We start from the raw sequence: 13,351 nt of genomic DNA on the forward strand, positions 1-13,351 counted from the left end.
GTTTGGGTTATGGTTTGGGTTATGGTTTGGGTTATGGTTTGGGTTATTGTTAGGGGTTGGGGGTTATGGTTTGGGTTATGGTTATGGTTGGGGTTATGGTTTAGGTTAGGGTTATTGTTAGGGGTTGGGGTTATGGTTTGGGTTAGGGTTATTGTAAGGGATTAGGGGTTATGGTTTGGGTTATGGTTATGATTGGGGTTATGGTTTGGGTTAGGGTTATTGTTAGGGGTTGGGGTTATGGTTTGGTTGAGGGTTATTGTTAGGGGTTAGGGGTTATGTTTTGGGTTAAGGTTATGGTTTGGGTTATGGTTATGGTTGGGGTTATGGTTTAGGTTAGGGTTATTGTTAGGGGTTGGGGTTATGGTTTGGGTTGGGGTTATTGTTAGGGGTTAGGGGTTATGGTTTGGGTTATGGTTATGGTTTGGGTTAGGGTTATTGTTAGGGGTTATGGTTTGGGTTAGGGATATTGTTAGGGGTTAGGGGTTATGGTTTGGGTTATGGTTATGGTTGGGGTTATGGTTATGGTTTGGGTTAGGTTTTGGGTTAGGGTTATTGTTAGGGGTGGGGTTATGGTTTGGTTGAGGGTTATTGTTAGGGGTTATGTTTTGGGTTATGGTTATGGTTTGGGTTATGGTTATGGTTGGGGTTATGGTTTAGGTTAGGGTTATTGTTAGGGGTTGGGGTTATGGTTTGGGTTAGGGTTATTGTTAGGGGTTAGGGGTTATGGTTTGGGTTATGGTTATGGTTGGGGTTATGGTTATGGTTTGGGTTAGGTTTTGGGTTAGGGTTATTGTTAGCGGTTGGGGTTATGGTTTGGGTTAGGGTTATTGTTAGGGGTTAGGGGTTATGGTTTGGGTTATGGTTATTGTTAGGGGTTGGGATTATGGTTTGGGTTAGGGTTAATGTTAGGGGTTATGGTTTGGGTTAGGGATATTGTTAGGGGTTAGGGGTTATGGTTTGGGTTAGGGTTAGGGTTATTGTTAGGGGTTGGCGTTAGGGTTTGGGTTATGGTTGGGGTTATGGTTGGTGTTATTGTTGGGGTTATCAGTTAGGGTTATGGTTATGGTTGGGGATATGGTTGGAGTTATGGCTATGGTTGGGAATATGGTTTTGGTTGGGGTTATGGTTATGGTTGGGAATCTGGTTATTGTTTGGGTTAGGGTTATGGTTATGGTTTGGGTTAGGGTTATGGTTTGGGTTAGGGTTATTGTTTGGGTTATGGTTTGGGTTCGGGTTATGGTTTGGGTTAGGGTTATGGTTTGGGTTAGGGTTATTGTTTGGGTTATGGTTTGGGTTCGGGTTATGGTTTGGGTTAGGGTTATGGTTTGGGTTAGGGTTTGGGTTATGGTATGGGTTATGGTTTGGGTTATGGTTTGGGTTATGGTTTGGGTTATGGTTTGGGCTATGGTTTGGGTTATGGTTTGGGTTATGGTTTGGGTTATGGTTTGGGTTATGGTTTGGGTTATGGTTTGGGTTATGGTTTGGGTTATGGTTTGGGTTATGGTTTGGGTTATGGTTAACGGTGCGCCTGAAAATTCCCATTGCGGGGAAGCCCACCCCCAAGGTGTCCTGGAAGAAGGGCAAGGAGGAAGACTTGAGCGACGGCGGCCGCGTTTGCGCCGAATCCTCGGCGGTCAACACCACGCTTCTGATCAGGGATTGCCAGAGGAGCGACGCCTCCAAGTACACCGTCGCCCTGAGGAATAGCGCCGGCAGCAAGGAGTCCACCGTCTTTATCAGGTAACGGGTCGGAGGAAACTCCTCCTCGCCGCCACGCCTGTGCGCTGGCCTTGCGCTCGCCTTGCGCTGGCCATTCGCTGACCATGGTCTGTCTTTCTTGCAGGGTGGTGGGTAAGCCCGGCATCCCCGTGGGACCGGTCAAGTTCAAGGACGTGACGGCCGACGGGGCCACGCTGAAGTGGGCCGCCCCCAAAGACGACGGGGGCTTGGAGATCACCAATTACATCCTGGAAAAGCGCGACTCGGTCACCAACATGTGGGTGACCGTCTCCTCGGCGGTGGACAAGAATGCCTTCAGGGTGACGGCTCTCCACGAGGGCACGGAATACGTCTTCCGCGTCTGCGCCGAGAACAAGTACGGCGTGGGCGAGGGACTCAAGTCGGAGCCCGTGGTGGCCAAACATCCCTTCGGTGAGTTCTTCTTTCCCTCGGCTCCCCTGAACTTGACTTTGAGGGCCGGCCCCTCGGCGTCAAAGAGGAAACGGTCAAGGTGAAAGTTTTAGACGTCTCCGCCGCCCCCGGCCCCATCCACTGCGCCGGCGTCTCCTCCGAGAAGGTCACCCTCCGCTGGGCGCCGTCCCCCGAGGACGGCGGCTCGCCCATCAAGCACTACAAGCTGGAGAAGCGGGAAACCGGCCGCCTCCTCTGGACCATTCTGGAGGAGGAGGTGCCGGACTGCCACTACGTGGCCACCAAACTCATCCAGGACAACGAGTACATCTTCCGAGTGTCGGCCGTCAACCAGCACGGCGCCGGCGAGGCGGCTCACTCCCGGCCCGTCAAGATGGTGGATAGGTTTGGTGAGTGGCGCTTGGGTTACCGCCCGCACGTATCTGGCCCCGGCGTGTCACTGAAAGCCGAGGCGCCCCTTTTCCCAGGTCCTCCCGGCCCGCCGTCCAAGCCCGAGATCCTAGAGGTCGACGGACACTCGGTGACGCTGACGTGGAGGAGGCCGGCCGACGACGGCGGCGGCGACATCCTCGGCTACGCCGTGGAGAAGAAGGAGAAGAAGGGCAGCAGGTGGCTCAGGGCCTCCAAGAAGTCGCTGACCGAGCTGAGCTACGCCGTGACCGGCCTGACCGAAGGCTTGCAGTACGAGTTCCGCGTCTCGGCCGAGAACAAAGGCGGCTACAGGGAGCCCGGCGAGCCCTCGCTACCGGTCACCACCGTCGTCGCCACCTGTGAGTCGTAACCGAGGCCCGCCCGGCTGGGCAAAATGCCTAATGGATAAATGTCCGCGCCGTCGCTAATCTTCCACTCCTCCCGGCGGCAGATGTTCCCGGTCTGCCCGTCAACCCCAGGGTGACGGACACCGGCCAGACCACGGCCACTCTCAATTGGGGAAAACCACTGGACAACGGCGGGCTCCACGTCACCGGCTACGTGATCGAGCACCGCAAAGAAGGCGCGGAGGAATGGATCAAGGACACGGCGCCCTCGTCCCCCCTGAGAATCACCGAGTTCGTGGTGCCCGGACTGGAAAACGCCGGCAGATACCACTTCCGGATTAGGGCCGTCAACCCCAAGGGTACGGCCCCAGCGGCCCAAACGGCAGAACTGGTGGAGGTGGCGGAGCACGCCGCCCAGCCCGACCTGGAATTGGACGCCGAGCTGAGGCGCACCCTGGTGGTCAGGGCCGGATGCCCCGTGCGCCTCTTTGTGCCCATCGGGGGACGTCCCGCGCCCACCGTGGCCTGGAGCAAGGAGGGCGCCACCGTGCCCCGCGCCGTCATCGACAGCACCGAGTCCTACACCATGCTGCTGATTCCCGAGAGCGTCCGGACGGACGCCGGCAGATACCAGCTGACCCTGGAGAACTCGGCGGGGAAGAAGAGCGGCGATATTCACGTCCGAGTGCTGGATTCGCCCGGGCCGCCGCTCAACCTCAAAGCGGCGGGCGTGGACAAGGAATCCATCGTCCTGGAGTGGGAGATGCCGCTGGTGGACGGCGGCACCAAGGTCACCAATTACATTATCGAGAAGAGGGAGTCCACACGCAAGGCCTTCGCCACCGTGGTGACCCACTGCCCCACCACCCGGGTCAGGATGGGCGATCTGGGCGAGAGCACTACTTCCGCGTCTACGGCAAGAACGAGTACGGAGTGGGCGAAGGCGCCGAGACCCCCGATCCCATCCGCGCCTCGCAGGCGCCGGGCCCCCCGGCGAGCATCGTGCCCGTGGACATGACCAAGAACTCGGTCAGCCTGGCCTGGACCAAACCCAAGCACGACGGAGGCAGCCGGCTGACGGCCTACGTCCTGGAAGCCCAGAAGAGGGGCACCGATCAGTAGGCCCACGTCAGCAGCCTGAGAGGCATGGACTTTACCGTCAAGAACCTCAACGAGAAGGAGGAATACACCTTCCGCGTGATGGCCGTCAACTACTCGGGCAGGAGCGCCCCCCGCCAGAGCAAGCCCATGCTCGTCCGGGATTCCTCCTCCCCACCCGACCTGGACCTGCGCGCCCTCTGCCAGGCCACCGTGGTGGCTCGGGCCGGAAAGGACATCAGGGTGGAGATTCCCGTGGCCGGACGCCCCAGGCCGGCCGTCAGCTGGCAGAAGGACGGCGGCGCCCTGAAGCTGACCCAGAGGACCAACGTGGAGCGCACCCCGGCCACCGTGGTCCTAAGCGTCAAGGAATGCACCAGGGCCGACAGCGGCACCTACGCCGTGACGGCCAAGAACCTGGCGGGTACCGTCAGCGACAACGTGTGGATCAGAGTGCACGACGTCCCGGGCCCGCCCAAGGGACCCGTGCTCATCACGGAAATCTCCCGCACCTACTGCGTCTTCGCCTGGGACGCGCCGGAAAACGACGGCGGCGTCCCCATCAACAACTACGTGCTGGAGATCCGAGACACCGCCACGCAGACTTGGAGCGAGCTGACCTCCGCCGCCATCCGCACCACCTTCAAGGCCACCCGCCTGACCACGGGCTCGGAGTACCAGTTCCGGGTCAGGGCCAAAAACCGCTACGGCGTGGGCCCGGCCATAACCTCCGAGTCGGTGGTGGCCGCCTACCCCTTCAAAGTTCCGGGACCGCCCGGCACGCCCCGAGTGGTGGCCTTCACCAAGGACTCCATAACCGTCGGCTGGAACGAGCCCGTGTCCGACGGCGGGGACCAAGTGGCCGGCTACCACGTGGAGAGGAAGGAGCGGAGCAGCATCACGTGGCAGAGAATCAGCCTGGGTCTGGTCAAAGGGAACCTCCTCAAGTCCAGCGGCCTGGAGGACGGCGCCGCCTACGAGTTCCGCGTCATGGCGGAGAACAAGGCCGGCATCGGCAAGGCCAGCAAGGCCTCGGAGCCCATCGTGGCCCTGGACCCGGTGGACCCCCCGGGCGCGCCCGTGCCCACCTCGGTCACCGACAACGCCGTCACCGTGGCCTGGACCAAGCCCGAGTACGACGGCGGATTCAAGATCACCGGCTACACGGTGGAGAGGCGAGAACTGCCCGCCGGTCGCTGGACGAAGGCCAACTTCACCAACGTCACGGAGAGCGCCTTCACCGTCAGCGGACTGACCCGCGACGCCCTCTACCAGTTCCGCGTGACGGCGAGGAACTCTGCCGGAGCCGTGAGCACCCCGTCGGAGCCCTCGGAGCCCGTGGCCTGCAAGGGTGGACGCCGTCTTCAAGGACGTGCTCCTGGTCAAGGCCGGGGAGTCCTTCAAGCTGGACGCCGACGTAGCCGGGCAACCCGCCCCCCGCCTGACTTGGACCAAGAACCAAAAGGAAGTGGAGAACACCTTCAAGCTGGACGTCAAGCACGGCGAGCTGACCTCCACGCTGACCAACAAGGACTCTGTCCGGGCCGACGGAGGAGGATTCCTCTTGACGGCCGCCAACGCCGGCGGCTTCTGCAAGCACGTCTTCAGGGTCAAAGTACTGGACAGGCCCGGCCCGCCGCTGGGACCCCTGGCCGTCGGCCGGGTCACGGCCGACGACTGCCTGCTGACGTGGGCCCCGCCCGCCGACGACGGCGGTTCCCAGATCGAAGGCTACGCGGTGGAGAAGCGGGAATCCGGCAGACTGCTGTGGAGCGAGGCGGCCTCCCACCTGCGGGACACCCAGCTCAAAGTGGGCAAGCTCCTCAAGGGAAACGAGTACATCTTCAGAGTGAGGGCGCTCAACAAATACGGCAGCGGCGAGCCCCTGGACTCGGAGCCCGTTCTGGCCGACGACCCGTACCGGGTCCCCGACGCGCCCCGGAACCCGCTGGTGGCCGCCACCGCCGAGGATTCCATGCTGGTGAGCTGGCAGGCGCCCGAGAGCGACGGCGGGGCGCCCGTCGACAACTATCACGTGGAGAGGAAAGACCGGCAGGGCCTGCGCTGGGTCAAGTGCAACAAGAGGAAGGTGAAAGACCTGCAGTTCAAGGCCACGGGCCTGGTGGCCGGACACGAATACGAATTCCGGATCAGTGCGGAGAACGCCGCCGGCGTGGGCCCGTCCAGCCCCTCCAGCCCTCTGTACAAGGCCAGCGACGCCCTGTACAAACCGGGGCCCCCCTGCAACCCCAGAGTTCTGGACACCACCAGCTCGTCCATCACCGTGGCCTGGAACAAGCCCGCCTACGACGGCGGCTCCGACATCACCGGTTACGTGGTGGAGCGCTGCGTCCCCGCCGCCGGCAAAGAGGAGGAGGAGGAGGCGGAGGATTGGCGAATCGCCACGCCCAAGGAGGGACTACTGGCCACCTCCTTCACCCTGATCAATCTGACGGAGGACGCCGAGTACAAGATCAACATCTCGGCCGTCAACGGCGAGGGGATGGGCCAGGCGGCCGGCGTGCCCGGCCGGCCCAGGGCCGAGGACCGACTCCTCCCGCCGGAGCTTGACTTGGACGCCGAGCTCCCGTCAGATCGGCGTCCCCGTCATCGTGAAGGAGCTGGTGACGGCGCCGGTCGTCAAGACGCCCTTCCACACCTTCAGCGTGTTGGCGGGCCAAGACCTGACCCTCTGGTGCTCTCCTGGCACCGTGGCGGCCAACCGCTCAAGAGGACCACCCGCGTCAACTTTGCCGCCTCGGAAACCCTGCTGACCCTCGCCATCAAGGAGGCCCGCGGGGAGGATTTCGGAGAGTACCGGGTGGCCCTGGTCAACACGGCGGGCCGGGCCACCGCGCAGGTCGCCGTGGTGGTGCTGGACAAGCCCGGTCGGCCGCTGGGTCCCATCCGGGTGGAGGAGGTCACCTCGTACAGCGTGACCATCTCCTGGGGACCGCCGGAGTACGACGGCGGTTGCACCATCAACAACTACATCGCGGAGAAGAGAGACACCTCCACCACCAATTGGACCCTGGTGTCCGCCAACCTGGCCAGGTGCAAAGTGAAAGCCTGTCGCCTGAAAGCCGCCGCCGAATACCAGTTCCGGATCACGGCGGAAAACCGCTACGGCAAAGGTCCGGCCCTCCAGTCCGAGTGCCTCGTGGCCCAGTACCCGTACAAAGTCCCGGGCCCCCCGGGAACTCCCAGCGTGGCCTCCTCCACCAAAGACAGCATGGTGGTGACCTGGAACGAACCGGTCAGCGACGGAGGCAGCGCCGTTTTGGGCTACCATCTGGAGCGCAAGGAGAGAACCAGCATCCTCTGGGTCAAACTCAACAAATTGCTTATCAAGGAGCAAAGCTCGAAGATCTCCGGCCTGGAGGCGGGAATGGAATACGAGTTCAGAGTCTACGCCGAGAACATAGTGGGCGTGGGCAAAGTCAGCAAAGTCTCCGAGGGCCAGGTGGCCAGAGACCCCTGCGACCCCCCGGCCGCGCCCGAGTCCACCGAGATCACCGGCCATTCGGTCCGCATCGCCTGGACCAAGCCCGAGTACGACGGCGGCGCCAAGATCACCGGCTACACGGTGGAAAAGAAGGAGCTTCCCGAAGGACGCTGGTCCAAAGCCAACTTCACCAACGTCACGGAGACGGAGTACGCCGCCACGGGACTGCTTCCGGACGGCCGCTACGAGTTCCGAGTCATCGCCAGAAACGCCGCCGGGGTCTCCAGTCTCCCCTCCTACAGCAGCGGCCCCATCACCGCCAGAGATGACATCCGGCCCCCCCGCGTCAGCATGGACCCCCAGTACACTCAGACCCTGGTGGTGAAGGCGGGGGAAAGCCCCCGCCCTCCATCGCCTGGCTGAAGGACCGGCAGGAAGTGGCCGACACCCCGCGCCGAGAGATCAGGAACACGGCCACCCGCGCCTGCCTGGCCGTCAAAGAAGCCCGACTCCACGACGGAGGCCTCTATACTCTCTTGCTGAAAAACCCGGGGGGTGAAAAGGCCACCCCGGTCAAGGTGGTGGTCCTGGACAGACCGGGACAGGCGCAGGGCCCCATGGCCGTGACGGACATCCTCAAGGACCGTTGCCGCCTCACGTGGCGGGAGCCGCTCCAGGACGGCGGCAGCAAGATTAGCCACTACGTGGTGGAGAGGAGAGAGAGCAGCCGGCTGGTCTGGACGGTGGTGGAGTCCGACGTGGCCGACACCTGGTTGGACGTTGCCAAGCTCCTGGAGGGCAACGAGTACGTCTTCCGAGTGCACGCCGTCAACGAGTTCGGCGCCGGCGCGCCGCTCCTGTCCGAGCCGGCCACCATCAGAGACCCCAACACGGTCCCCGGATCGCCCAGAGCTTTGGAGGTCTCGGAGGTGAAGAAGGATTCCGTGCTCCTGACCTGGGAGGCCCCTACTGACCACGGAGGCACTCCCATCACCACCTACGTCATCGAAAAGCACGACAAAGAGGGCGTGCGTTGGACCAGATGCAACAGGGGCCCCGTCCCGCATTTGTCTTTCAAGATCACGGGACTCCTGGAAAGTCACAGTTACGAGTTCAGGGTGGCCGCCGAGAATGCCGTCGGCGTGGGCCGGCCCAGTTCCGCCACCGTCTACCACCGAGCCCTGGACCCCGTCTTCAGGCCCGCCGCAGAATCCCAGAGTGACCGACACCACCAAATCTTCCGTCTTCCTGTCGTGGGGCAAGCCCCTCTGCGACGGCGGCTCGGAGATCCACCGGCGGGGGCGCGGACGGAAGCCACCGAGGCGTCGGCCCCCGAGGAGGACTGGGTCATGTGCACGCCGGCCACCGGTGTCAAGAAGACGAATTTTGAGGTGGCCCAGCTGACGGAGAATCGGGCTTACCACTTCAGAGTGTGCGCCAGCAACAAGGTCGGACTCGGCGAGGCCGCCCAGGTGACCGGGGTGGTGGTGGCCCAAGAGAGGGAGGAGCAACCCGACCTGGACATCGATCCGGAACTGCGGAAGACCGTGAGCGTCCGGGCCAGACTCACGCTCCGACTTTTCATCCCCGTCCGGGGAAGACCGGCCCCCGCCGTCCGGTGGGACAAGGACGAGGCGCCGCTGAAGGACGGGGCTCAAGTGGAAGTGACCGGCAGCTACACAGCGTTGACCTTCGACCACGCGAGCAGGACGGACAGCGGCAAATACACGGTCACGGCGGTCAACGCCAGCGGAAGCAAGTCGGCCGGCGTGGCGGTGCGGGTACTGGATACGCCCGGCGCACCCGTCAACTTGAGCGTGAAGGAAATCACCAGCCAGTCGGTGACGCTGGCCTGGGACGCGCCTCTCTTGGACGGCGGCTCCAAGGTCAAGAACTACATTGTGGAAAAGAGGGAGAGCACGCACAAAACCTACGCCGCCGTGGACACCAATTGCCACGCGCTCTGCTGCAAGATCGAGCCGCTGCAGGAGGGCTGCTGTTACTACTTCCGCGTCCTGGCAGAGAACGCCCACGGCGTGGGCCCGCCCGCCGCCACCCTGGACCCGCTCAAGGTCTCGGAGGTGCCTCAGGCCCCCAGGAGCCTGAGCGTGACGGACCAGACCGACACTAGCGTGTCTCTGGCCTGGGAACGTCCCGAATACGATGGCGGCAGCCGGGTGGCCCAGTACCTGTTGGAGGTTCAGCTCAAGGGTCAGGAGAAGTGGTCCGGCGTCAACACCTACAAGGGCACGGCCGCCACCGTTTCCAATTTCAACCCGGGAGAGGAGTACCTCTTCCGAGTCACGGCCATCAACGACAAGGGCAAGAGCCAGCCCCGGGTCCTGTCCGGCCACATCGCCGCCAAGAACTTGGTGTTCCAGCCCGACTTGCGACCGGCTTTCAGCAGCTACAGCGTCCACGTGGGCAAAGACCTCCGGGTCCGAGTACCCGTCTTCGGGCGGCCCAAGCCCACCGTGGCGTGGACCAAGAATGGCGCGCCCCTCAAGTTCACCACCAGAGTCAACATTCACAACGAGCAGAGCCACACCAGTCTGAGCATCAAGGAGGCGGCGGCCGACGACGGAGGCATGTACGGCATCCGGGCCACCAATCCGGCCGGCGAGAAGGAGGCCACGCTGGAAATCGTGGTACTGGACAAACCCGGCCCGCCCACCGGCCCCGTCAAGTTCGACGAGATCACCACGCAGAGCGTGACGCTGTCCTGGGCTCCGCCCCAGCGCGACGGCGGTTGCCAGATTTCCAACTACATCGTGCAGAAGAGAGAGACCGTCGGCACCACTTGGGAAAACGTCAACGCCAACTACGCCAGGACCACCATCAAGGTGCCCAGGCTGAAGGCCGGAGCCGAGTACCAGTTCAGGATCGTGGCGCAGAACCGCCACGGCAAGAGTCACGGCCTGGACTCGCCCGCCGTGGTGGCTCGGTACCCCTACAGGGAACCCGGGCCGCCGGGCACGCCCTTCGTCACTTCGCTCTCCAGAGACCACCAGGTGGTGGAGTGGCACGAGCCCATCTCGGACGGGGGCACTCCCGTCCTGGGCTACCACCTGGAGAGGAAGGATCAACAAGACGCTCATCCGCCAGACGGACTACAAGAGCCACCCTCTGGAGGAAGGCGTGGAGTACGAATACCGGGTCTACGCCGAAAACATTGTCGGCGTGGGACGCTGCAGCAAGCTCTCGGAGGGCCGCGTGGCCAGGGACCCCTGCGACCCCCCCGGCATCCCCCGGGCCGTCCACGTGACCAAAGACGCCATCGTCATCCGCTGGACCAAGCCCGAGTACGACGGCGGCAGCAACGTCACCGGCTACCTGGTGGAAAGGTGCGACCTGCCCGAGGGCCGTTGGGTGAGGGCCAACTTCACCAACGTGATGGAGATCCAATTCACCGCCACGGGCCTCAGCGAGAACTCCCAGTACGACTTCAGGGTGGCGGCCAAGAACGCCGCCGGCACCGTCAGCAAGCCGTCGTACAACAGCGGGCCGATCACGGCCGGCGACGGCACCGAGGCGCCCACATTCTCCGTGGACCCCGCCTTCGCCAAGGCCGTGGTCCTGAACGCCGGTGAGACCTTCAAGCTGGACGCCGACGTGTGTGGCAAGCCCCCGCCGGCCATGCGCTGGTTCAGGGGCGAAGTGCCGCTGGAAAATACCCTCAGGCTGGACATCAAGAACACGGAGAGTCGCGCCCTGATCCTGGTCAAAGACGCGGCCAGGGAGGACAGCGGCACCTACACGCTCCAGTTGACCAACCAGGCCGGCAGCCAAAGCGCGCACTTCCAAGTCTCCGTCTTGGACCGGCCCGGTCCTTGCCAGGGACCCCTTCACGTGGCCGAGGATCGCTGCTCGCTGGCTTGGCGTCCGCCTTCCTCCGACGGGAGTTGTCCCGTCACCCATTACGTCATCGAGAGGAGAGAGACCAGCCGTCTGGCCTGGACGGTGGTTTCTCCCGCCTGCACGGCCACCTGCTACAAGGTCACCAACCTGCTGGAGGGCAACGAATACATTTTCCGCGTGACGGCAGTCAACCGGCACGGCGCCGGCGGCCCCCTGGAGTCCGAGCCCGTGCTCTGGAAGACTCCCTTCGTACTCCCCGGTCCGCCTCACGTGGAGGACGTGGCCGACATCACTCGCGACGGCATGACCGTCAGGTGGAGCCCCCCGGAATCCGACGACGGCAGCCAGATCTCAAACTACGTGGTGGAGAAGAAGGACAGGGCGGGCGTCAAGTGGACCAGGTGCAACCGCCAGAAGGTCACGGACCTCTCCTTCAGAGCCACCGGCCTGAGCGCCGGCCACGACTACGAGTTCCGGGTGAGCGCCGAGAACGCGGTGGGCTCGGGAGAGCCGTCCCTGCCGACCTCCTACTACAAGGCGGCCGATCCCAAGTAGAGGCCGGGCTCCCCCGCCTACGTGAGTGTGGTGGACTCCACGGCCAGCTCCATCACCGTCTCCTAGGGCAAGCCGCCGTCGGACGGGGGCAGCCCCGTCCAGGGCTACCTGGTGGAGGTCTGCAAGGCCGAGACGGAGCAATGGACCATGGTCACCCCCCCCGACCGGCCTGCGTCTCAACAAATACCAGATCCCCCGGCTGAAAGAGGGCCAGGAATATCGAATTCAAGTGTGCGCCCTCAACAAGGTCGGCGTGGGCGAGCCGGCCGTCCTCCCGGGAACCGCCAGAGCGGAAGAGAGGCTGGAGGCGCCTCAGATCCACCTGGACTCCGAGCTGCGCAAGGGAATATCCGTGAAGGCCGGCGGCTCGTTCAGGATACACGTTCCCTTCAGGGGCAGGCCCGCCCCCGAGGTGAAGTGGTCCAAGGACCAGGGCACCCCCACCGAAAAGGCGGTGGTGGAAAAGGGCCCCACCTTCACCCAGCTCTCCGTGGACTCCTGCGACCGGTGCGATTCGGGGAAGTACACGCTCACCCTCAGCAACGGCAGCGGTTCGGCCACCGAAGCGGTGGCCGTCAAAGTCCTGGACACGCCGGGGGCCCCGCTCAACCTGGCGGTGAAAGACGTGAGGAAGGACTCGGTCACCCTCGTCTGGGAGGCGCCGCCCAACGACGGGGGTTCCAAAGTCAAGAGCTACGTGGTGGACAAGCGGGAATCCACCCGCAAGGCCTACGCCAACGTCTCGGCCAAGTGCGCAAAGACCACCTTCAAGGTAGAGAACCTGACGGAAGGCGCCTCCTACTACTTCAGGGTCATGGCCGAGAACGAGTACGGCGTGGGCCAGGCGGCGGAGACCAAGACGATTGAGCACCGATTGAGCAACCTGCTGGCGGGCAACGAGTACCTGCTGCGAGTCAGAGCCGTCAACAAGTACGGCACGGGCGACTACCTGGCGGGCGAGCCCTTCGTGGCCCGCAGCCCGTACAAGCCCCCGGGCCCCCCCTGGCACGCCGGAGGCCGGCCAGATCACCAAGGATTCCATGCTGCTTTCGTGGGCCGTCCCGGAACAGACCGGCGGGGCCGACATCCTGGGCTACCACCTGGAGAAACGCGACCGAGACGGCGTGCGCTGGACCAAGTGCAACAGACAAAAACTGACCCAAACGCTCTTCACGGCCACGGGACTGAGCGCCCGTCACTTTTACGAGTTCCGGGTGGCGGCCGAGAACCGGGCCGGGGTGGGAGAGCCCAGCGAGCCGTCGCTCTTCTACAGAGCCTGCGACGCCACCCAGCCCCCCGGACCCTCTCGCCACCCCAAAGTGACGGACTACTCCAAGTCGTCCGTCTCGCTCTCCTGGTCCAAACCCGACTCTGACGGCGGGGCCTACGTCAAGGGCTACGTGGTGGAGATGCGCCAGTACGTGCCCCCGCCGGAGTCGCCGGAGGAGGAGGTGGAAGTGGCCCCGGCGGTGGACGCGCCGGCCCA

At 63.3% G+C, this 13,351-nt stretch overlaps 1 pseudogene; it reads left to right on the forward strand.

Annotated features, from left to right (window-relative positions):
• The first annotated feature begins 1,516 nt into the window (after positions 1 to 1,516).
• LOC144211948 (titin-like) overlaps positions 1,517 to 13,351 on the forward strand; it is a 39,798-nt pseudogene continuing 27,963 nt past the window's right edge.

The sequence above is a fragment of the Stigmatopora nigra genome, chromosome 18 (assembly GCF_051989575.1).
Source record: "Stigmatopora nigra isolate UIUO_SnigA chromosome 18, RoL_Snig_1.1, whole genome shotgun sequence".
NCBI classification, from domain to species: domain Eukaryota; kingdom Metazoa; phylum Chordata; class Actinopteri; order Syngnathiformes; family Syngnathidae; genus Stigmatopora; species Stigmatopora nigra.